The sequence below is a fragment of the Notamacropus eugenii genome, chromosome 1, assembly GCF_028372415.1.
Source record: "Notamacropus eugenii isolate mMacEug1 chromosome 1, mMacEug1.pri_v2, whole genome shotgun sequence".
Classification (NCBI taxonomy): Eukaryota; Metazoa; Chordata; class Mammalia; order Diprotodontia; family Macropodidae; genus Notamacropus; species Notamacropus eugenii.
Genome location: NC_092872.1, coordinates 201,686,685 through 201,712,635, shown reverse-complemented (window position 1 = coordinate 201,712,635; position 25,951 = coordinate 201,686,685).

Genomic DNA, 25,951 nt, shown 5'->3' with positions numbered 1-25,951 from the left:
TAAAGACAAAAAGAATAATAAAAGTATTTCTTGTTTGGCTCTCAGGGCAAAATAAGGATTAAAGAAGGGATAGTAACAGTGGAATGTTGGTAAATGTTTAACAACCAGCTTGCAGAAAAACAAAGATGTATGATCCCCTTTAAACTTGATCTGCATGATTAATATTTTCTCCATAATAAAACCTAGACAACCAACAAAAAATGTAAATCAATTAGTTGATTCATTGGATTTTCCAATTTCCAAAGTGTAAATACCCACATTGAAAATTTAACAAGTGACTCTCAGGAGCCAGTTAGAGCTGCAGGACATCCCTGGATAGGATCACTCATCAGGGGATGGAGAAGACAGGTCTGTTCAACTTCTACTTTCTTCCCATTTTCTCAGCTAAGGAAAATGTGTTTTTAGGTAGGGAAGAACAAGGCAGAAATTTAATTTAGTTGAAGAGTTGAAACCCAAAAATGATAAAAAGGAAAAAAGGCAATGCTTAGTTACTTTTGATGAGTTCAGGGCACCAGTCCCAGAGAAACTACACTTAGAGTAGGGAAAGAGTGGATGGTTATGATTACTGAGCTCTTGTCCTCAATTTTTAAAAGATCATGAAGCAGTAAAGAAGGGTACATTTTTTTTCTCAACTAAAATTAAAAAAGGAAGACAATAAAGTCTGTAAACTAAAGATCTTGACTTTTTAAAAAAATGAATGTTAAACATTGTTTTTACATGTAATTGGAAACAAATAGAACAGTAAAAAAAAAAAAAAAAAAAAGAAAGTCCAGTTCACATCTCTGGGCTGAGACTCAGATCAGTGGCTCAATTCCCCCAGGGTCTTTAGGTGAAGCACTCCAAAAATGAAGCTGCTGTTGCTGCTGCTGTTGCCATAGCCACCTCATGCCAGGGCTGGGGGAGAACCCTGCTCCCTTCTCACTCAGGTGCAAAAGCTTTCTCACTGACCTTTGAAGCTGTGCTTGGCATTTGTGGGTTGAGAGATCTGAGAACCGCAGCAACTGTAGGGGACTTAGCCTCCCAGGCCTGCTCCAGTCCTGTTCCTGCCATTGCCTTGCAACCAAGGTTGGGCTAGGGTTTCACTCTGCACCCTGTGTGATAGATCTTTCTTCTTGGCCTTCCAGGCTACCTTGGGCTGGAAATCTCTTTCACTCTGTCGTTTTGTGGCTTCTGCTCCTCTAGAATTTGTTTAGAGTCCTTTTTAACAGGTATTTTATGGGCTGTGGGAAAGAGGTAGAGTAGGTGCGTCTTTCTACTCTGCCATCTTGGCTCCACCCCTGGGAAGGGGTTTCTTAGAGGTATATTTTTGGTCTGTTACATCTGTAACAAGATAGCTTTTAGAGTTGATGTCTATAGCTTGACCTCTGGATTGAATATGATAATTTTGGGAATCAATACATGATAATTCTGTGGTTACAAGATAGCCCTGTTTTTACAAGAGAATTTCTTCAGAGGTCAGCTAGCTCTTCTGGTGGGAAAGATAGTTTGTCTTACTGGGGCCCACTCATGAGTTGGTGCTAGGCATAGCGTCAGAAAACTGCCAGGGACAGTGTTTTGAAGCTAGGGAGAAATGTGATCTTGGAACTGGGGTCCAAGCACAAGCATGCGATCACTACATCAGGGTCATGAAGAGCTGGACATGACTGAAAATGATTAAACAAAATTTTGGTTTTACATTGCCTTCTGTTTCAAATATATAATTCCTTTCTCCTTTATGCAATGAACCATCCTTCATTTAAAAAAGGATGAAAGAGATAAAAGCTTTTACCAAGCAGTTAATGAAAATTAAGAAAAACACTAATGTAATCTGACAGTATATGCCATGTTCCAAACCCATGGTCTGCTATCCCTACAAAGAATGGAGGAAAATGCATCTTCTCATCTCTTCTCTGAGGCCAAACTTGGCCACTGACAAATAAAAGGATATGGAAAGGAGACTGATCAGAACAGAGAAAAGGGTCATGCCATATGAGATTTTTGGAAATAGAAATGATGAGCCTGAAGAAGATAAGATCTGAGGGTGGCGCTGGGGGCAGGGGAAAATGCTAGAACTTCAAGTATCTGAAGTGCTTCTGGGTAGAAGTGGGATTGGACTGGGATTGTTTCTGGAAATCAAAACTAAATGTAATGGGTAGAAAAGGTAGAAAGGCATATTTTGGCCTTGTAGAAGATATTATTATTATCAACAATCTTATTATCAAGTACAATCTTATTATCAATCTTATCCCTAAGTGAAATGGACCATTTTGAGATGTAGTGGGTTCCCCTTTACCTGATGTATGATGACCTTTCCAGAATGTTGTAGAGGGGATTCTTTCAGTTGGGCCAGATGGACCCTAAGGACTGCAATTCTGTGAGTTCAGTGGAAAAAAATTTCCATGTGGATCATCAGGTCAGGGCAGGCTTCATGGAGGATGTGGAGGATCAACTGAAACTACCAGCCTTCTTCCGCAGAACTGTTGCTATTACAAAGGAAATAAGTCTATAAGTTTATGCAGCTTTTACTTTTCATCTGCTTTTTCTACTTCCTTTTTATCACAAGAACAAAGAACATTAGACAAGATCTAATCATGGTTTATCTCAGCATTCTGTGATATCTACTACTAGACAGATACTTTAGCTATAGGAGTTCTGTTACTACTCACTTGACTTGAAAGAAGTCTGAGAGTTGTGTGATTCTGGTGATTCTATCTTCAGAATAAACGAGACTTCATGGGATTGAGTTTCATTTTTTTTCCTTCCTCCAAACATCTCTGATAGAGAATGACTTAAAGGACATGCTGTCTCAGACACAGCACCCTTACAAAACAGTATTGGTATAAGACATCTTAATTATGATTTGGGGCTAAGTGAGTTCTCAGGAATAAGTGGAAATACAGTAAGAAAAAAACAAAGAGAGAACTGGGGAGCATAAGCAACACACTCTCTGCCACTCAACACTTTGAAGAGGTTTCAATGAATTAGTGGCATTGAGAGAAAAGTACCTCACTCGTTCCTTGTTGACTCCATGGATTTTTCCAAGAGACTGTGGCCAGAATTTTATGGAAACCAAATGATGTGCTCTTTGCAAGAAATAAGAGAGAATTGATTTGGAGCATTGATTTAGTTTTCCCCAATAGGTTACCAGATCACTCTTGTCAGCTCTCCCCCGTTTTTCTTTCTGTCTTTGGAATCCAAAGAAAGCTTATTCTTTAAAGTTTGATGTTATTCTGTCAAGTCACTTGGCTTATACCATGGTTTCTTTTATAATTTAAAGGTCTGCTTTAAGGCTAAAAGAAGGAGGAACTGAAGTAACACAGGAAAAGCAGAAGAAATTAAGAAGAGCCAAGTGGCAATTGAAATAGTCATTATTCTTTGTAACAAATCATGTCATCTCAGTTAGTTTCTCCATCTGTCTGGGAGCAAATATTATTTGACACGTATTGCCTAAATTGAAGCCTTATTAGACCTAAGGTTGAAGTGTTTGGAAATACTCTGGGATAAAACATTAATCATTCAAACTTCTTTCCTACCTCCACAGGACCCTGTACTCTCTAGAGGCCAAAGAGGGAAGAAAGGCCTCTCTTTGCCCTTACCCTTCTTCACAGTGGGCAAAAATTACACAAAACAAAAAACAATTCTCTCATATTCATGTGAATTCAAAAAGGGTGGAATCCCATATATCTCAGGGTGCCTAATTCTAACTCTGATACGATGAGATAATGATGGACGGCAGGGGTTGGGGGGAGGGTCATAAAACATGAGGCAGAGTCTCAAAGATATTTATCTGAATGAAATAGAATAGAATGTTTGCACCAGAAGGAAACTCAGAGGGTCATTTCATCCAAACCCTTCATTTTATAAAGAGCCGGATCCTCTAAAGGAGATTAAGAGGCTTGCCCAAGGTGGTAAAGCAAATGAGTTGTAGAGCAAAGACTGGAACTCAAGTCTCTTGATTCAACTTGACAAGCTAGGAAAATATTACAGGATCTAATAAGATTATTTTTGACAGATTTATAGTTGACAAAATCATAACAAACTACTTGGAGAATCTGGGAGAAGTCATGAAAAAGCTCATCTATAGTACATCCCTGTGTTCATGGTAGAATGTTGGGTTTGACTGGCAAATACTGGGTCCAGCCCAGCAGAAAAAAGTCTATATTTCTTTGAGAAATGTTTTAGAAATAAGGTAAATGAAAAATGATCTGTCATTCTATTAAACAAGACTCTACTAATGGTAGAATATATATATATATATATATATATATATATATATATATATATATGCACATACATACATACATACATACAATCTATTTATCTATCTATCTATCTATCTATCTATCTATCTATCTATCTATCTATCTATCTATCTATCTATCTATAGTAGAATTAGAACTGATCTACGTAATGGGGGCTTTGAGATGCTGCTGGAACCTAAAGTACCTTCAGAATCATCAAATGAAGATTCAGTAGTGTGTATCATGTTGCAATATTAAGCTATATCTTGCTGGGTTCTAATCCTTTGGAAACTGGCAGATAGGCAGTACACTGCCAGGAAGACTTGTCTTCTTGAGTTCAAATCTGTCCTCAGGCGCTTACTAGCTGTGTGACCCTGGGCAAGTCACCACCCTGTTAGTTTCCTAATCTGTAAAATCAGCTGAAGAAATCATGGCAAACCACTCCAGTATCTTTGCCAAGAAAACCCCAAATCAGGTCATGGAGAGTTGGACGCTCCTCAAACAACTGAACAACTCTGGGTAAATGGGACTTTTGTGTTAATCGGATGATTTGGATAACTAAACCCCCTGACATGGCAGAAAAATAGGAACTGGGGGAAAAATCATTGGCTGGCCTAACTTGAAGGGAGTGAGCTGGTCATTTATACCTTTAACAATGTCCATATAAATCTTGAAAAGACTGGTGATGTGTAAGATGATGAGAGCAGACGATTTGGGGCCAGTCATTTGGTTGTCTAATATTGAATCAAAGGGTTAGTCCAGAGGTGTTGGTGTACTTCTGTATTTAATCATCTCTAAATCACATTTTTTTTCATCAACACACCCCTCATCCATCTAGAAGGTGCTGGAACCAACTGACAGAATTTTTATTTTAGAGTGCATTTTTGCCAGCAGCCAACCTGTGAATTAATCTTAGATGAAGGCCTAGGTACATTTTCACCTAAATCAAACAGAAAAAAAAATCAACCAGTTTATGGCTTTAACTTAGTGGTAAAAGGTCTATTCTACACTTTGAAATCTTAGCTACTATTTAGAAGTTAGCAGCTCTGCTTATGTGACTGTGCCCTAAATGCTTTTGACACATTCCCCCTCTGTTTCTTATTCTGAGTAGTTCTTTTCCGAGTTCAAAGACAGTCTACTCTGGGCTTGCAAAAGCTTTGTGATATATGACTGTCTTGAAGGTTGTTCCACTTTCTGTTTTAACACTGATCAAACCTTATACCTCAACTTAATTTGAGCTCTGTTCAAAAGGACTTGAATTCTTGAATGCTGACGCAGAGAGAGGGGCAGAAAAGGGAAGAAGATGTGGGGGGAGTTTGTTCTGATTTCATGGGGGAAGAAAACAAGCAAAAATTCCATGTTTCTTAATCTTCAAAATGGAGGGGAAGAAAGGGGTTATAGCCCTTTGCAAAACAGATTCCTCCTTTGGGTCCAAAATGATGCAATTAAGAAATTGGTCAACTTCTCTTGCTACATTAAGATGGGTCAGTGAGACTTGAGTCTTTTGTTATTGCTTTGTGAGGAAAGCAGAAATCAAAATGCCCCATCTCCACTTGCCCTCCCTGTTAATCCTTGGTGGGTTTTGCACAGCCACATGTACCTCAATCTTTTGTTAATTTACTGTGGTGCCTCACAATTCCCAGTGTGGAAAAAGCCATAGCACTTACAGTTCTGAGGGGAATTTTATTGAGCTTTTCTTATGCTAACTTATGTGTACTCTTCAGCAGCTTAGCACACAAAGTCATAATAACAGCATAGTAGAAAACCCCACATAAATTAAAAGTGAGATATTGTGACCCACGGTCATCAATGAAAATGTGGGAAAAGCACTAATCCTGCCCCAACATGCTGAGCTGGTGGTCCCAAGAGGTCTCTTTAGGACATAATTTGTCTGATCCATTCATGCTTCATATACCATGGGAACACTAAATGCAATAATTGATCTTAGATTTTTTTCCTTACTTTTCCCAAGAGAGCTCCTTTCTTACCACCCCTTCCTTGTTTGCCCTGCAGCATAGGACCATCAATCTAAAGTGGTAAGGGACCTTGGGGCCATCTATTACAGAGTAAGGCAGGGATGGGAAACCTGTGGCCTCAAGGCCACATGTGGCCCTCTAGGTCCTTGAGTGTGGCTGCATGTGGCCTTGAGGCTGCAGGTTCCTCACCCCTGGACTAAGGAATTTTGCATTTCACAGATGAGGAGATATTCCTTGAAAGGTTAGGCAGCTAGGCATCTCAGTGAACCAGGAGTTAGGAACCCGAGTTCACATCCAGTCTCATATATTAGCTAGCTGTGTGATCTTCACTAATCTTGGTTTTCTCATCCACAAAATGGGAAATTGTGCTCCTAGTACTTATCTAGAAGAGTTGGTGTGGGGAACAATCAATCACTTTGCAAACCCTAATGCAGTATAAAAATGCTAGTGACTGTTACATACTGTGGTCATTCTCCATCACTCCTTATTATTATTTGACTTGGCCAAGGTCAAATGAGATGCTTTTGGAACTCCCAAAGGTGATTCATAAGCAGTCAGCACCACAGGTGAGATTCGGTGGCAGGTCCAGAGCTAGTCTTTTTCCCATTAAACCACATTAACAGCTCTGTGGTCTCATTCAGGACTCAGCCTGACAGCTTGTGGATCACTCTGCAACTGGATTCATAATCTGGCAGAACCGCTAGTTTAAAAGTGTTAGGTTTCCAGGCTCTTTCATTCAGAATTTCCCAGAGGATTCAAGGGTAACTTGGAGGTACTGTGGAGAGAACCTTGATCCTGGAGTCAGGAAGACCTGAGTTCAAATTCAGCCTCAGATGCTTACTGGCTGTGTGACCTTGGATAAGTCATTTCACCTCTGCCTGTTTCAGTTCCCTCAATTGTAAAATGGGGATCATAACGGCACCTATGTCTCAGGGTTGTCGTGAGGATCAAATGAGTTATTTGTTAAGTGCTTTGCAAAGTTTGAAGTGGCATGTAAAAGCTATCATTATTATTACATGAATATAAGGTCAAAAAATCTAATCTAGATGTTCTAACTCTAAATCCAGGGTTTATTCCATTCCTTTATACTTATATAAGGCATTATTTGATATTTCAATCAATAATATTTGGAGAAACATTATTTTTGGAGATACTCTACTGCTTCTTTCTGCACACAAACGATTCCGGGGCAAACGAAGGATTGTGTATGTAAGTCTTTCTATAGGAGCCCATCACTATTGCACTCTGTAGGCCAGGCATGACCTGCAGAGACAGGAGAGAGGCAACCCTCAGTCCTCAGCCTTAAAACAGGCCTTGTGTTATTGAGAGAACCATTAAACCTGTTTACAAAGAGCTGCTCCCTGGGGGCCTTACTGAACCTTGGCATCTGTACCACCCGACCTGTCAGCTACTTCCAGACACCATCCAAATAGGTAACAAGGAGCAGACAGACTCAGGCAAAAGGAAAAAATGTCGTTCTACCAGTTTGAGGATCTTTTCACCTCTACCTCCTCCATTTTAAGCAAAGGACTCTCCCCTCAATAAATAAACTGCAAACACATTTTTAAACAGTGGATTCAGCCGCAGCTGAAATGGAAGATTTGGGGTGTCTGAGCCAGTGAATCCCTGCTCCCATGATTTTAATCCCCGTTAAAATATTTGTGGCTATTCTCGAGTGGTAAATCTTTAAGTGTTTCCAAACAATACCCAAAGTGGAGAGAATGTGTGAGGCAGCCTCCTGGGGCACTAGAAAGAACTCTGGATTAGGAGTCAGAGGACCCAGTTTGGAATCTGCCTTGGCTCTTCTGTAGTGTGTTAACTCTTGCAAACTCCTTTACCTTCTTTGAGGTCTCACCTTCCTTATCTCTGAAATGAGAGGGTGGGACCCACTGACCTTTAAGACCCTTCCACCTTATAAATCTATAATCTTAGGATTTATAATTTCCAGAAATGTAGGGAACGTTGGCCTAGTAATAAGGAGGACATAACTTCTAGGAAGGCTCCTTTATCAAGTAGCCATGGGACACTGTGGCAGCTCCCTTCATTTATTCTGGGCCTCAGTTTCCTCATCTGTAAAGTGAGAAGTTTAGATTAGATCACAGACAGCTAAGGTCCTTCCCTCCTCTAAAATGTTTTCACTTCATTCTACTGTGGGTTCTACTGATTGCGGAAAAAGAAAAATGACTGGCAGCAGTCATGAAACCAAGTGGCTTCTAAGGCAGAAAAGGGGGTCTGTTTGCTGGGCTGTCAATGAGGCTAGCACTACATATTTCAAAAGACATGCTATACCATTAGCCTAACCACAATAGTAAGTGAAAAGCCAGGCCATGGTTTCATATTGTACTTTGAAATGTGGTTTTCAAGTCTGTGGTGGAGTTGTCTAGAGTTCTCTGGCTGTGAACTGCAACTGATTTGTAATATGTTACTCATGTGCAAGTGTTCATGGGAGGCAGGGGTGAGAGCGAGTGTGCTGCATGTTGCTACATTTTGCCCTGAGGCTGCATTTTAACTGAAAGGACAAACTCCCAGGTGTCTATTCTGAGGTTGGCCAAGTATAGTCATTTCAGAATCAGAAGACTGTTTATTAAAAGAATACTAATGCGATCAGGGTAATGTGACCTTAGTAAAGGCTAATAACAGAAGAGGCAGTTATGGTACTGTGGATCTAGAGTCAGGGCAAATCCTCCTGACTTGTCCATGTGCTACTGATGTGACCTAGGGAAAGGTAAGCCTTCTGAAGACCTCAGTTTCCCCATTTATAAATTGAAGGGCTTGGACTGAATGATATTTATAAGAGAGCTTCTACAAACTATAACTCGATAATATTTACTTTATTTATCATTGATCAAATCTTCTTCTCCTTGCACGTATCCCAAAAGGAATCCTTTGGTTGACTTTTCAAGATTTCCAGTGGTTCATAGGTCACCCTTCATAGGAATAGAATGTCTTTTAGAGGCAACTAAGAGCACCTTTGAGACATCTGCAGCTTGAATTGCTTAGATACTTTGCAATCCTTCTTTGATTTGCTGCATAAGCACAATTTTTAAAGAAATGGTCAATCCTGGGCAAACATTCACAGTATCATTAGATCATACATAGGCTTTTAGATATGAAAGAGACGGGCTAGAAAAGTTAGCCAGCTCAATTTCCTGATTTTGAGAAGAAATAATTGAAGCCAGAGATATGAAGTGATTTGCCCAAAGTTCCTCCTATCCATAGACCAGGACTGGCTAGAGTAACCTTGGTCTGCTTCTTGGCTCAGTTTTTTCTGTTGTTGTCGTTATTTTAAAGAATGATAAGTTCTGGGAAAGAGGGCTAGATGTGGAATTAGAGAACCTGGTTTTGAATCCTCAAGCATAATGCTTAAACTCTCCGGGGATCAGTTTACCCACCTGTAAAATGAAGGGATTGGGTTAGATAACTTCTGAGATTCCTTCAAGTTCTATGATGCATTGGAAATGTATCACCCGTATACAACCTTAACGATTTCTCTCACTTCCATCTCCTTCTCTCTGTACATAAAGTCCCCATTCCTAGTTCAGTCTCCACCTGGAGTGCTGCCCAGCCTTCTCAGAGTGTTTTCCTTATGTCTCCTCTCTTTACCCAGTTACCAAAATGATTTTCCTGAAACAAGGACCTGATCGTGTCACTCCCCTACTCTGTAAGTTCCATTGGCTCCTCATTTCTTCTAGGATCCAATACAACCTCCCTTCTTTAGCTTTCAAAGACTTTTACAATCTGGCCCCAATCTACCTTTATTAACTAACCCACTTTTATGATATACCAAAGCCCATACATCCTTAGTATGTACGCAGATGTTTGCATGCTTTCTCCCCCAATTAGGAATGTCTGAGCTTGCCTCTCTTGTCTGTTTCTCTCAAAGTCCTCCAGCCATCTGAGGAAAAATGTCTCCATTTGGCAGTTAGATGGTGTCGCACAGTTCTATGTAATCCCAGCCATTCAGGGATCACATAACTATCTCCAAATGCATCATACAGAAGTATGGGTCTGTCACTCAGGAGAACTGCCTCAGTCTTGGGCAGAAGTGGGCTTAGAAAATGTGGCAAAATGATAAGGCTCAAACTTATCCTCAAAGATGATAAATGAGGAGGCATCTCCTCAATTTCTTTTTTTTTTCTTTTCTTTTTTATTTATTTATTTAACTTTTAACATTCATTTTCACAGAATTTTGGGTTCCAAACTTTCTCCCCTTTTGTCCCCTCCCCCCCCAAACACCAAGCATTCTAATTGCCCCTATCACCAATCTGCTCTCTCTTCTATCATCCCTCTCTGCCCTTGTCTCCATCTTCTCTTTTGTCCTGTAGGGCCAAATAACTTTCTATACCCCTTTACCTGTATTTCTTATTTCCTAGTGGCAAGAACAGTACTCAACAGTTGTTCCTAAAACTTTGAGTTCCAACTTCTTTTCCTCCCTCCCTCCCCACCCCTTCCCTTTGGAAGGCAAGCAATTCAATATAGGCCAAATCTGTGTAGTTTTGCAAATGACTTCCATAATAGTCGTGTTATATAAGATTAACTATATTTCCCTCCATCCTATCCTGCCCCCCATTACTTCTATTCTTTCTTTTGATCCTGTCCCTCCCCATGAGTGTCGACCTCAAATTGCTCTCTCCTCCCATTGCCCTCCCTTCCATCATCCCCCCCACCCTGCTTATCCCCTTATCCCCCACTTTCCTGTATTGTAAGATAGGTTTTCATACCACAATGAGTGTGCATTTTATTCCTTCCTTTAGTGGAATGTGATGAGAGTAAACTTCATGTTTTTCTCTCACCTCCCTTCTTTATCCCTCCACTAATAAGTCTTTTGCTTGCCTCTTTTATGAGAGATAATTTGCCCCATTTCATTTCTCCCTTTCTCCTCCCAATACATTTCTCTCATTGCTTGATTTCATTTTTTTAAGATATGATCCCATCCTCTTCAATTCACTCTGTGCACTCTGTCTCTATGCGTGTGTGTATGTGCGTGTGTGTGTGTGTAATCCCACCCAGTACCCAGATACTGAAAACTTTCAAGAGTTACAAATATTGTCTTTCCATGTAGGAATGTAAACAGTTCAACTTTAGTAAGTCCCTTATGACTTCTCTTTGCTGTTCACCTTTTCATGGTTCTCTTCATTCTTATGTTTGAAAGTCAAATTTTCTTTTCAGCTCTGGTCTTTTCATCAAGAATGCTTGAAGTCCTCAATTTCATTGAAAGACCAATTTTTCCCCTGAAGTATTATACTCAGTTTTGCTGGGTAGGTGATTCTTGGTTTTAGTCCTAGTTCCTTTGACTTCTGGAATATCCTATTCCACGCCCTTTGATCCCTTAATGTAGAAGCTGCTAGGTCTTGTGTTATCCTTATTGTATTTCCACAATACTTGAATTGTTTCTTTTTAGCTGCTTGCAATATTTTCTCCTTGACCTGGGAACTCTGGAATTTGGCCACAATATTCCTAGGAGTTTCTCTTTTTGGATCTCTTTCAGGCAGTGTTCTGTGGATTCCTTGAAGACTTATTCTGCCCTCTGGTTCTAGAATCTCAGGGTAGTTTTCCTTGATAATTTCATGAAAGATGATATCTAGGCTCTTTTTTTTGATCGTGGCTTTCAGGTAGTCCCATAATTTTTTAATTGTCTCTCCTGGATCTATTTTCCCGGTCAATTGTTTTTCCAATGAGATATTTCACATTATCTTCCATTTTTTCATTCTTTTGGTTTTGTTTTGTGATTCTTGGTTTCTCATAAAGTCATTAGCCTCCATCCGTTCCATTCTAATTTTGAAAGAACTATTTTCTTCAGGGAGCTTTTGAACCTCCTTTTCCATTTGGCTAATTCTGCTTTTGAAAGCATTCTTCTCCTCATTGGCTTTTTGAACCTCTTTTGCCAATTGAGTTAGCCTATTTTTCAGGGTGTTATTTTCTTCAGCATTTTTTTTGGGTCTCCTTTAGCAGGGTGTTTACTTGTTTTTCATACTTTGCTTGCATGTCTCTCATTTCTATTCCCAGTTTTCCTTCCACCTCTCTAACTTGATTTTCAAAATCCTTTTTGAGCTCTTCCATGGCCTGAGCCCATTGGGTGGGCTGGGATACAGAAGCCTTGACTTCTGTGTCTTTCCCTGATGGTAAGCATTGTTCTTCCTCATCAGAAAGGAAGGGAGGAAATACCTGTTCACCAAGAAAGTAACCTTCTATAGTCTTATTTTTTTTCCCTTTTCTGAGCATTTTCCCAGCCAGTGACTTGACTTCTGAGTATTCTCTTCACACCCACTTTGCCTCCAGATCCTCCCAGCCAGCACTTGGGGTCTGAGATTCAGATGCTACTTCCCAGCCTCAGGGCTTTGGGTGGGGGCAGGGCTGCTATTCAGTGTGAGATTAAGTTCAGGTGCTCAGGTGGGGGCAGGGCTGCCACACAGGGCTCAGTTCCCTCAGGGGGTTTATGCAGAGACCTTCAACAATGGATCCGGGCTCCTGCCTGCTTGGGGAACCCCTGTCTGCTCCCACCTCTGCTGCTGCCTCCTGAGGGGGCCTGAGTTATGGGGGCACCTCACTCCCCTCTCGACCCGCCAAAGAGACCCTCTCACCGACCCTTGTCACCTGTGGATGGAGGGACCTGCGTGGCCGCTGGAGATTCTGTCCCTGAATCCTGCTCGGATCCCCTCCTCTAGGCTCTGTGTGGCCAACCCAGGTCTGGGCTGGGCTCTGGGTCTGCAGCGTGAAGGACCTTTTGTGAGAGGTTTTCAAGCTCTCTGGAACAGAAATATTGTCCACTCCATTGTTCTGTGGCTTCTGCTTCTCCAGAATTTGTTGGTAGTTCTTTTTAACAGATATTTTATGGGCTGTGGGTTTGGAGCTAGTGTATGTGTGTCTTTCTACTCTGCCATCTTGGCTCTGCCCCCCCATCTCCTCAAGTTCTTTGCAAAGGGAGGAAACTATCAGTGTGGAACACTGCGTATACAATTATCCCTTCTATATCATGAATTTCCTCATTGTGTTTTCAGTATATCGTATTCTAATATATTACATAAGAAATTAAATGGGAATTTTGGGGGCATTTTGTGTAAGCTGCAGACAACACATGAAGGTCAGCAGATGACACTGTGAGCAAATACTTAACCCATATTTTACAATAAGGCACTGTAAACACTCTATAAAAGAAAAAAAAATTCAGATTTCTTCTCTGGCATGAAAGGAAGGTCAAAAATTTTTATGCAGATTTTCCAGATCACTACGACTCAGAGCCCCTAAGGGATAACTATAATGTCAGGTTTTTTTCAATAGGTTTGCTTTGCTGAATTGTCTTTATTTTTCTTTCATTCTTTGATGATAGGGATGACTGAAAAAGGGATAGATATATTGGAAGAGAGAGGTACTATAAAAAAGATATCAGTAAAATGATTAAAAAACATTCCCCAAGGACTAATGTCGCACTCAGGTTGGAGGGGAATTGAGGGCAGTCACTGGCAGAAGGAAGAGACTGGACTGATGAAGAGAGAAGAGATATAGGATGATAACTTGAGGGGATGGTAGGGCAGAGTGAAGGTTTTTTAAGGATGGAGGGGAAGCCCTGGTCAGGTAAAAGATGGTAGAAAAGGAATCACAAGAGACAGGGAGAAAGAGGGGTAGGGGAGCTAGGGGGAGAGAGAAAGTGAGAGACAGAGACAGAGAGATAGAAGGGGGGCAGGGGCTCCTATCTTCTGCCTTTCTTTGTATTTTCAGCTCTTAGCACAGTGCCTGGTGCGTAGTAGGCTTTGAATAAATGTTTGTTGATTGACTGATTGATCAAACAACTTTGTTTCAAGTCTCTATTTTGAAAAGCACTTAATTGAAAATAAGACAGCTCCCCTGACTGTTACCTTTCCTCACTGAGGATAGTCTCCATGGCTGCCATTACAGAAAGGGAGATTCACTGTTCAAGAAGGGGGCCTTCACTGCAAAAACTGAAGTAGGAAACAGCCTTTGCACATAACACAACTCAGGTAAGCAGCATCAATCCTCAGAATATTGTTTAAAATGAAATACTTTTCCATAAGGATTGTGAAAGTATACAGGGTATTAAAATATTTCCATAGAAACAGGCAATATGAAAAGTTTGACATGATAATCCCGTGAAGAAAAATCTAAAGATGTGCTGCTGATAACCCTGCTATGGTTAATGAGGTTGGAAGAGTATCAGTTAATCAACGCTAATGTCAAAGTTCTTTCATCCTTTAAAAAGCTCCATGGAATGATTCCCTAGCTCTTTTTTGTCCATCTCTCTTACAGATCTTATACAGTAATTCTAGCTTTAATATTTTTAAAATTACTATGACTTTTTTTCCCTTTAACTTTTTGTATTTATTGCTATTCAGTTTTAGTAATTCATTTGTTCATTCCAAAGTAGTACACAGCTGTACCTGCTGCAGGGACATAAAGATAAGAAAGACCCAGATCCTGCACTGTCCTCAAGGAGTTTACACTGTAGTCTGGAGAGGAGGTAGGCACACACAAATCCACAACACAAATCACTAAACATAACTCACCAGCTTATTTTAAAAGAAAGTGCTAAATTCAGCCTCACAACAATCCTGAGACGTGGGCCAGACAGGCATTATCATTGCCAGATGGAGAGTGTAAGGTCCAGAAATGAGAACTGATTTGCTCAAATTCATGCAATCAGAGCAGCATTTTCAGAGGGACCCAAACTCAGGCTTCTTGACTCCCAGTCTAAGACTCCATCAGCTACACCAAGCTCCCACTGATGTTGGTGAGTCCTGCAGTTCTTGTATATGAGGGAAATTCTAGGGAAAACATTATCATATTATTATACGACTTTATTCTGAGGAAGGAGAACTTACATCAATACTGCTATTAGAAGGGTGCCAACTTAATCAACAAGGGTCTTCTCACCTTGATTGAATCCAACTGGAGCCTAATTATTATTGACTGTCACCCCTGCTCAGGATGCGATGAAGGAGCCCAAATGAATAGCCTTGGGCTCCAGAGATTATCCCCAGGTGAACAGGGTTGCTGCAAAAAGCTTATTCTTTCTTTTTGAAATGGGGCCAGGTGGCGTAGATCATCCAGACCACAATGTATAACTCTGACAGGGGGAAAAAAGTTCAAAACCTCAGTAACACCTTCCTGCTAGAGAAGCTGTCAGTTGGGTGACAGGTAAAAACCCAGCTGTCAAGTCTGATCTGACCTCTTTGGAAAACTTTACATTTTTTTTTTAATAAGCTTGTGCCACTTGATGAATATGTGAAGGTTGTTTGGAAAAGAAGAAAAAAAATGTGGATACTTCAGACTAACTGAGGCTAGCCTAGGGCTAAATTATTACTGGGACAATATTTGCCCCTCCTCATCATCCTTTTTTCCTTCCTTCCTTCCTTCCTTCCTTCCTTCCTTCCTTCCTTCCTTCCTTCCTTCCTTCCTTCCTTCCTTCCTTCCTTCCTTCCTTCTTTCTTTTCTTTTCAATGGGTTTCCTAATTGATTCCCTATCTCACTATCCTCAGAGGCTATTGCAGATCTTTTGTTCTCCCCTCAAGCCCTTCACACCTCCTCCTCCATCTCTCTCAGATGAATCTCTTATCTCTTAATTTAACAGGAAAACTGAGATCATCCAATGTGATCTTCCTCTCCTGTTCTTTTCATGTCTCAGAGATGAAGACCTTCTTGTAATTTCCCATTCTCTTTTCCTTTACTCCAACAAAGAGGTACTCTGTCTCTGTCTCTCTGTCTGTCTGTCTCCCCTCCACCACCTCTCCTCTCTTTTTTTGTCTCCTCACTTCTTTCACATTCAACCTCTTTCTGTCTACTTGTTCCTTCTGTATCACCTTCAAACATGAAAATATGATCAGTGCTTTCCCCCAGGCTAAAAACAAAAATCTTCACTGGCTCTTAATAGACCCTCACCCTCTACCACTCCTCCCTTTATCAGACAAAAACCTTGAAAAAAGTTGTCTACACTCCCTCCCTCCACTTCCTCTCATTCAGCCTTCAACACTTTGCAATCTGACTTCCAGCCTCATTATTCTACTAAAGTGGCTCCCTCCAAAGTTAGCAACAATCACCAGATCTAGTGGGCTTTTCTCAGTCTTTATCCTTCTTGACTTACATTCTTCCCTTGCCACTGTTGACCTATGATGTCAGACTCAAATAGAAACAGGGACCACAAAACCTTACTTAAGGATCCCTGTGGCCCACATACTAACTTCGAAAAAAATGTTTATATATGTCTTTTAAAATTAATACATCAATACATTAAAATCAGACAAAAGTACACTTTTAATCTGGTTTGATCCACACTGGCAGTATAGTGAGCTTAATGTGGCCTGTGGGCCATGTATATGACTCCCCTGATGTTGACCACCCTCTCTTCCTGGATATTTTCTTCTCTTTGGGTTTTTTCTGACCCTTCTCTCTCCTACCTTTCTGACAGCTCTTTTTCATACTCTTTTTTTGAGGGGAAATTGAGGTTAAATGACTTGCCCAGGGTTACACAGCTAGTAAGAGTCTGAGGTCACATTTGAACTCAGGTCCTCCCAACCCCAGGCCCACTCCTCTACCCATTGTGCCACTTAGCTGCCCCATTCATACTCTTTTAATAGCTCATTATCCATATCATGTCCCCTAATAGTGAATGCTCTCCAAGGTTCTGTCCTAGGTATTCTTCTCTATTCTTTCTCCATTTTCTCTTACCAACCTTATTAGCTTCCACAGGTTTTAACTGTCATGTCTATGCAAATGACTCCAAGATCTATACATCCAGCTCAGTCTTCCCTGAATTGCATCTCACCATCACCAATTACTCATTGGACATTTAAAAATAGATGTCCTGGAGGTATCTCCAATTCAAAATGTCCAAAACTGAACTCATTACCTCCCCTACCTCCAAACCCTCCTGTCTTCCAAACTTCCCATTTAGTTGAAGGTATTATCACCCTTCTAGTCTCTCAGGTTCATAACATAGGAATGATTCTGGACTTGTCATTCTCCCTCACTGGATATACCTGATCAGTTTTCAAATCTTGCTACTTCTATCTGTAAAATCTATCACATCTGACCCTTTCTGACTTTTATTATTTAGCTGCCATTTTTAAGTTAGACTCTTATCACCTCTGGCCTAGATTATTGCAATAGCCTCCTAACTGGTTTCCCTTCCTTAAGTTTCTTACCACTTCATTGCATCCTATGTGCTACTGCCAAAGTCACTTTCCTTAAGCATAGATCTGTCCATGTCAATCCCCTACTCAATGAACCTTCTATTGATTGTAGGCAATGATTCAAATTCCCCTGTAAATTTTCCTTTTTTAAAGAAATGCTATTTACTTTCTTCCAATTACATGTAAAAATAATTTTTTATCATTTATTGATTTTTTAAAATGTTTTGAGTTTCAAATTCTTTCCCTTCCTCCCCTTTCCCATTCTTGAAATAGCAATCTGATATAGGTTATAGATGTGCAATTGTGTAAAACATTTCCGTATTAGTCATATTGTATAAGAAAATTCAAACAGCAAAAAAGAAAGAATGAGAGAAATGAAGGCAGGAAGAAAGAAAGAAGGAAAGAAAGAAAAGAAGGAAGGAAAGAAGGGAGGGAGAGAGGAAAGAAGGAAGGGAGGGAGAAAGGAAGGAAGAAAGGAGGAAATAAGGAAAGAAATAAAGGAGGGAAGGGAGAAAGAAAGAAAGAAAAATAAAAAGAGAAAAATCACATTTCATCTGTATTCAGACATCAGTTCTTTCTCTGGAAGCAAATAGCTATTTTCATCATATATCCTTTGGGATTGTCTTGTTTCATTTTATTACTGAGAACAGCTAAGTCATTCACAGTATTTCAACAACATTGTTGTTACTGTACACAGTGTTATCCTGGTCCTGCTCACTTCACTTTGTATCAGTTCATGTAAATCTTTTCATCCCTCTGTTAAGCTTCAAAGCCCTTCACCACCTGACCCCAACCTATATTTCCAGCATCATGGGATATCATTCACTCTCTTGCATCCTGTCATCCAAACAAACTGTCCTCTCTGTTCCTCCCATACAAAATACTTTCTCGCCTCTGTGTTTTTGCATTGGCCGTCCTACATTCTTGGAATGCGCTCCTTACTTCTGCACAATAGAGTCCCTCTTTCTTTATGGCCCAGTTCAGACACCATCTTTTGCATGAAGCCTTTCCTGATTATCCCTACTGCTTGTGCCCTCCCTCCCAAACTGTGTATTTCAGTTTTCTATTGTAGTTTTTCATCTTGTACTTAAGCTCCGTATAACTATCTATGCAGTTGTTGTCTTACGCATTAGAACGTATACTTCTTTTAGAACAGAGATTGTTTCGTTCTCTATATTTGTATTACAATATTTGCCAGTGCCTGGCACATAGAACATACATAACAAATTCTTGTTGATTGATTTATATGTTTGCCAAGCACTTTACATATATTATCTCATTTAATCCTCTTAACTCTATGAGGCAGATGCTATTATTAAACCTATTTTACAGATTATTTCCATATATTATTTCATTTTGTCTTCATAGCTGTCCTGTGAACTAGGCAGGGCTGGGATCATTATCATCAATTTAAGCTGAGAACACTGAAACTCAGAGAGTTAAAGTGACTTGTTAAGTTCAAAACTGCTAAGTGTATGGTCTGGGACTCATAACTGCAAGTTCAGTGCATTTTCCACTGTCCCAGTGTCCTGGATGCCAGGGGCTAATTCCAAGAATTAGAGAGAGGATCGTTTTCTCCTACTCTTTCCCCAACAGATCATTTCAAACATTCTTTAAATGGCTAGTTATATGATAAATGCTACTACATAGCACTACAAGGTGAAAATAAGACACAACGTATGAACCTCTTCGATATTTCAGTGGGGTTTCTTGAAAGATATGGTACAGCTAGTTACAACATAGACTTTAGGGAGTACAGATACTTCTAGGGCCCACTTAGTACTTCCAGGTATAGAGGCCATTCATCTAGGCATTAGGACTATTGCTAAAGACCTGAAAAGTGATCTTTCAGGTTAACCAGTCTAGTAATGTCAAACTAAGATAGAAAGGCATCCCTGCCAGCCTCATGTTGACTTAGAAAATCACTAATTAACATTATCTAGGTTGTATTGTAGTTTAATTTATTTTGTTAAATATTTCCCAATTATATTTTCAGCAGCATGCAGCCAACATTTGAAACCTCTGAAAATTTTTTTTGTCTAATACCTTAGTTTTAAAGATAAGAAATGAAGGCCCAGACTGTAGAGTACTTGGGCCTAATATACATGCCAGTATCTGTGTGAGTCACAGGACCAATTTTAGACAGCAGTACTATTTGAGACTGTTGTGTTCTTGCTTATATGCAGCAAAATCTTACCTCTGATGTTGCTTTATTTCATAATGAATTCTTGAGAATTTGGAGCATGCTAATTGCCCAGGGTACATGGGACTGAGTTGGTAGACTGTATTTCTGAATTCATGATTTGTCATCTGGGCAACTTGTCCATGGAATATGCTTTATTTCCTCAACAGCCTTAGACACAAGTGACAATTATCTGAAGAGAGATGGAGAGGTAGGTGGCTATACTGGACAGTTTCTTGTAATTAGGCTACATAGTCATCACATAAAGAAACTGGGAGATGCTTGTTATTTCAGGGTAACCATAGTACAGGTGCTAATAATTATCCTGAGAATGATCTTGAAAAAGCTACTATTATCTTAGAATGGCAGGGCCAAACCCACTAATACGTCTTACAAAAGTTACAAAGCAGAAAAAAAAAACCCTGCTGAACTTTTAGGATATGTTATGAGATTACAAGAAATTCTACTATAAAAAAATTAACTTTTAACATGCAAAAAAGAAAAATCTATAATATAATCAGCTGCAGTTAATGCAAATGCTTATTCTATTTAAGAAAGCAGCTTCCCAAAATGGAGACTGAATTTATAGCTTCAGTGTATATTAGGTGGTAAATGAGTCCAGTCCCATACAGGGTCTTGATCCATCCTTTAGGCTTATTTCTCTGGGTAGAAATTCAAATGCAAGTAGCATCTTGAATCATGGCCCGGGTCATAGCAGTCATATAAGTTCCTGGCCAATATGAAATCTATCAAGGACAATTAAATGACCTCCATATTGTTGTTGTCATAGCTGTTGTTTTTTCTGTTCAGTTGACTGCCAACGATGGTTGGTCAAGTAAATAATCCAGCCAACCTGAAACTCTTCATTTTCCTAGCCTCACGTGACAGATGTGTCCTGATGAGTCTGCCTCCAATTCTAACTTGCATCTATCTCCTCTCTATTCCCACTGCCACTCCCTCTAGCTCCTACCTCATTCAGGGTCATGGTAACATTCATCTGGATTCTTATATTAACTTCTTAGGTTCTTCTGCCTCCATTTTCTATAATCTACTTTTCTTATACATGGAATCCTCTGCTCAAAACCCATCAGTGGCTTCCTATTGCTTACTGAATAAAGTTCTAATTCCTTTTAAGTTTGTTTTGAAATTGAATGACATGCATTCCCCAATTGATAAATGGTCAAAGGATATGAACAAGCAGTTTTCAGAGGAAGAAATTAAAGATATCTATAGTTATGAAAAATGCTCTACATCACTATTGTTTAGAGAGATGCAAATCAAAACAACTTTGAGATACTACATTACAACTATCAGATTGGCTAACATGACAAAACAGGGAGATGATAAATGTTGGAGAAGATGTGGGAGAGTTGGAACACTAATTTATTGTTGGTAGAGTTGTGAGCTGATCCAACCATTCCGGAGAGCAATTTGGAACTGTGCCCAAAGGGCTACAAAAATGTGCATACCCTTTGACCCAGCAATATCACTTCTAAGACTGTATCCCAAAGAGATCATAAAAATGGGAAAGGGTCCCATATGTACAAAAATATTTATAGCAGCTCTCTTTGTGGTGGCCAAGAACTGGAAATCAAGGGGATACCCATCAGTTGGGGAATGGCTGAATAAATTGTGGCATATGAATATAATAGAATACTATTGTACTATAAGAAACGATGAACAGGAAGGCTCCAGGGAGGCCTGGAAGGATTTATATGAACTGATGCTGGGTGAAAGGAGAACATTATGCACAGTAATAGCCACACTGTGTGAGAACTGTTTCTGATAGAGTTAACCCTTCACAGGAATGCAAGGACCTAAAACATTCCCAAAGAACTCAAGGCAAAATGCCATCCACATCCATAGAAAGAACTATGGAATCTGAATGCAGAATGAGGCAGACTATTTTTCTCTTGTGTTATATTTTGTTTTGGTTTTTTCTCCTAGTTTTTCCCATTAGTTTTAATTCTTCTGTGCAACATGACTAATGTGAAAATATATTTAATAAGAATGTTTATATAGAATCCATATAAGATTGCATGCTGTCTCAAGGAGAGAGTGGGAGAGAATGAAGGAGAAATTTTAAGACTTATGGAAGTGATCTTTGAAACTGAAAACAAATAAAATAATTTTAAAAAAAATTGAATGGCATACAAGACCCTTCACAACCTAGTATCATTCTGCCTTTAAAGCCTCATCTCATTCTACTCCAATGTCACACCGTGCCCTCTGTACCTGTAATAACCTTATACCACTCAGGCATTCCCTTTTTGTAGGTGTTTGTTTTTATTTAATAAGAGCTAGAACTGATATGCGTTTTAAAGTTTGGAAAGAAATTAACCTATCTCACGTCTTTTGAGCCTCTCAACCCTGAGAGGTAAATACTATTAACCCATTTTACAGATATGGCTACTCAATTGTAAGCTTTATGAGGATGGTGATCTCAAGTTCTCTAAACTTGGGCCCTCATCCAGTGCTTACTGGTCTTCTGCACATAGCAGATGCTTGATTAAGGTCAGGTGGATTAAATTTTTATCTACATGTACTTTTTTCTAGGCAGTTTGGTATGTGAGGCAATTAAAATAATATTTATTTTGTCTTGCTCTGTGTTGACCCATCATTTGAGTCATTATAAGGACGCCTCTGGGATTCACTGTTGACACTAATCATGTCCTTTATGGACCAATAGCCTATACCAAACAGGTGAATGGCCAAAAAAAAAATAATAACAATATAATTCTCTCTACATTGTTTAGTAAGGATATGATAAAACTGTTCGCACAGCATTCTGGTATTTAAATCTGGCCTTGTTACCTTGCTCTCATATGGGGAAAGTGCTTTTTACACATTTTTACTGCTTACTCAGAGACAGCCAGAAGTGAGTCTTATGCCCTAACAAACAAATAATGCACGGTCACTGAGAGAAGACAAAGCTTGAATTCTAATAAAAATAGCCTTCTGCTGATGTGATAAATAGTTGAGGGAAAGCTCTAGGGCTCAAAACACAATAAAATTCATCCCACCCACATTTACAAGGACACCTGGTGCTCTCTGCTTGGGCATCATGTCATGAAACGTCTTTAAAACTTTGTTAAATTATTGTTTTAAGAGAATTTGTTCCAGTGAGGATACACTCTCTTTTAGAAATCAATGTGGAGGCCTGAAGTTATTGTCTATGACTGAGAAAGCAAAGACGGATAGTGGAAAGAAACCAAAATTTGGAGACAAGGACCTGAGTTTCAAATGCTGGTGCTCCTACCTACCAGCTACCTGTGTTATTTGGGACTACCACTTAATCTCTCTCTGCTTCGGTGTCCTCATGTGTCAAGTGAACTAGACTTAATCTCTGAAATCCTTTCTGGTTCTAGATCTAGGGAACACTGAAACTAGGAGAGGGTTGGATAGATGATCTCTGAGGTTGTTTTTAGCTCAGGAAGAGTCATGATGCTATGAACAAAAACTGTTTTTAATGTGTCTCTGCCAAGGGGGTAGTTTCTACTTCTCTTGAGAACTGCTATATGAAGACCACGAATGAGGTCTTTAGGAGAAGAAGAAAATAGCAGAAAAACTAATGTGGATACAAAGGTGCCATGAAGGGTTGCATTGTTCTTTCCTTGGTTTATCCTCTAAAGGCACCCTAAAATCTCTTGATACAAAGGTGCCCTAAAGGTTGAGTTGCTCTTTCTCCGGTGTCCTAGAGTCTCCCCTTATCTTGAAATACCACAAAAGTTCCCCTTATCCTGGACCATAAAATTCCTTGTCTCTCTCACCCCATTCTGGGTCATAGGATTCCCTTGTCTCCCTTGTCTTGTGTCATTCATCATCCTCATCCTGTGTCCTTATCTTGCAAGACTTATCAGGTCCCTAAATCTCCAACCCCCGTAAGAAACCCTAAAATCATCCTACAGGCTACATAGCTTTCTGTCTCTATGTCTGATTTGTCCATAGTTAAGCCTTTGTTTAGCCCCTTGCTAAATCTCAAGTCTGTGTGCTTTTCTGTCAATAAAGCTTCCAATGGCTACAGAGAAGATCTGTTGCTCTCTCTCTGTTGAGAGAGAACCAGCTCTCTCAATTCTGACCTCAGCAAAGTCATCTACTAATTTGAAAAGATTTTAAAAAAAGGTTTTGTGTTTGCTGTTGTCTTCGGAGTACACATGGGTGCTATTAAACAGAAGGGACCTTAGACATCATCTAGTTCACTAGTTTTATAGATGAAGGAACAAGGGATGAGAAACATTAAGTGACTTGCCCAAGGTCACCCACTTAGTGAGTAGTTGAACCATGAATCTAACCCAGACCTACTGATTCAAAATGCAGATTTCCCCACTACACCACAACTGCCTTACTTTTGTCCTCTTTTTTTTTTCTGTGTATGTTTTTGTCTCATGGATGAAAGATAGGGAAAGGGATAACACCAAAACATTCAGGAGATATTTTTAATGAATTCCAACATCCTAAGTAGGGGATTATCAATTAGGCAAGAAACATTTGTTAAACTTCTATTATGTGCCAGACGTTATGCTAAGCGTTGAGGAATACAAAGAAAGACACGACAAAACAAACAAAAAAAAACCAGTCCCTGCTCTCAAGGAGCTCACAATCCAAGGAGGAGGATGGCGGAGGAGAGAAATTGTGAACAACTACATGCAAGCAAGCTGTATATAGGATAAATTAGAGATAATCTCAGGGAAGCCATAGAAAGTCTACTCTGTATTGAGAAAATATATAACGACAAAAAAATCACCATAAATGCAGGACTGTTTTTAAATGAATCTATGTTTATTCATCAACCCATCATCTACAGCCATTTAAAAAAGTAATACATAAAGGCGACATATTTGTTCCAAGGTATGCTTGTTTGTATTTGGATTCAGAAACCCCTTGTATAACTTCATGACCCTCCACAGCATCATAGTACACAAGTTGGAACCATGGATTTTAAGCTATAATTTTCTTTAATAATGAGACCAAATTTTAATATAAATTTGGCATAGGAAAAATGTCATTACACCAAACTTTTGATCTAAGATTAACCTTTAGTCCATGAGTCCATAACTAAAGCAGCTCCATCCATCTAGTGGTAGCTTATCTAAATTGCATTTTTTATTGTAATTTCTGTGATAATTATGAGCTACCCTAAATAAATCAATTAAAATATGCAAATCATAACCAACAATCTTTTGAGTACTGCAGTTGAAAATATGATGGCCAAGTTGACAATAACAACCAAGTTGACAATAACATCGTGCATTAATCAATACAAAGATTCAAGGGAGGTGTTCAGTAAGAAAACCCAATCCCCCAAACGCGACATAGTAGTTAATGGTCTGTAGGAATGCCAAAATGCTTTTCTGAGGTTATTTCCTGTTCTGCCTCTTATAGGTACATATCCATGCTAAACTCCAACTGCTCAAACTTCTCAAAAGTTAATAATCCTTCTGAAGTGCCCTACCTCACTTTTTAAGATAATTTGCTATTTGTTTTTTTGAACCAGACATATGATTTCATTGGTGTAAAGAACTCCAGGTGCTTAAATTCTCTCCACTAAAGTGGGATCAGTAACTATTTTGCAGCTTATCATCTTGGAAGGACCCTGGGTCACTGAGGGCTTAAATGGTTTGAAAAATACTTTTCAGCGCAGATTTAAAACTAAGTAGGTGAAAATCATCTATAATGTACTCTTAAAATCTCAGGACAGTTTGTAGTTCTTGTCAAAATATAGTTATTTGAATACTATAATCATGTTTTACAGCTAAACAGAATTGTAGCATTTTCCTACTGGAAAGAACCTTAGAGATCACTCAGTCCAACATTCCATTTCACCAATGAAGATCTATCTGTGGCCAAGGTAGGTAAAGGCCCTAATCTAGTTGTAAAGCTTGATACTGACAGAGCTGAAACTAGAGCCCTGATCTTCTGACTCCCAGTCTTAGGTTCTTATTTTACTCTTTTCATTTTGCTCTGCCTAGGAAACAGAGTAAGGCTCATTTGCTCTTTAGAATGTCAACTCTCGACTTTCTGAGGATGGAAAAGCAGCCGTTAATTATTTTGCATGATGCCCAGATGTGCTTTGGGGCATATTTTATTTGATGTCTCCTCTTCCAGGGATATTCTCCCATGGACCTCTCTCTCTTTTGTCAAGCCCCTCCATGAAATCTATTAGTGGATACTGGTCACTGATGTTATAACACTCAATGTAGTAACTTATTTCCTACTGACACATGAGTAATTTTGTTAGTTTTTATGGAAATGTATCAGTAGCAGGTTCCATCCTTGCTTGGATAGATTTCCCAGATCTTAGACTCACTTTAGATCTTTCAATAGTGGCTATTGTTTCCTATCTACTTTTTTACTTTGTGGATCCATCTCTTGGTTTCAGTTCTGTTTTCAGAGGCACATCCCTGCATACTTGTCCCGTGCTCCAATATCCCC